We start from the raw sequence: 575 nt of genomic DNA, 5'->3' as shown, positions 1-575 counted from the left end.
ACCTGGCACATAACAGACACTTCCAAAACATGTATTGAATGAATGAATCTTAATAGCCTCAGTGCCTAGCACAGTGTTCAATAAATATTTGAACAGGCATTCAATAAATATTTGTTTAGCCAACAAATAAATGCTTAAACCCTTTTCTCACTGTTACGGTGCTCTCTTTCTATGTATTTCCAACTTTTTCAAACACATCCTTTAGTGGGAGCCACAAGTGTCTCTGAGCCAGCTTGTGCTTCTATTTTACATAGCAAAGGGTTACTTTCAATGGAATAATACTATTACCTAAGGAAACATGGCTAGAGGAGAGGCGCTGTATCACGCTGGGAAGAGCAAAGAAGGGTAGAACATTTACCAGTACCTAACAGACTTGAGTATATATAGAGGTAACTCTTTCCATGGCTAAGTATTTCTGTGGCAATAATTCCAAAACTTGAGTAGCCATGACAATTTTTAGGAAATAATTCTCCATGGGACTCTGCATGTCTTGTGAGTAGAGGACTTGACTGCCTATACTCCAGACTCTTTTCAAGGGTGTTTGCACAGCAAACACACATAGAAGATATAGTATC

The sequence above is a fragment of the Pteropus vampyrus genome, unplaced genomic scaffold, assembly GCF_000151845.1.
Source record: "Pteropus vampyrus isolate Shadow unplaced genomic scaffold, Pvam_2.0 Scaffold191, whole genome shotgun sequence".
NCBI lineage: Eukaryota > Metazoa > Chordata > Mammalia > Chiroptera > Pteropodidae > Pteropus > Pteropus vampyrus.
The sequence above is the reverse complement of the archived record's forward strand: the minus strand, read 5'-3'. Positions refer to the sequence as shown.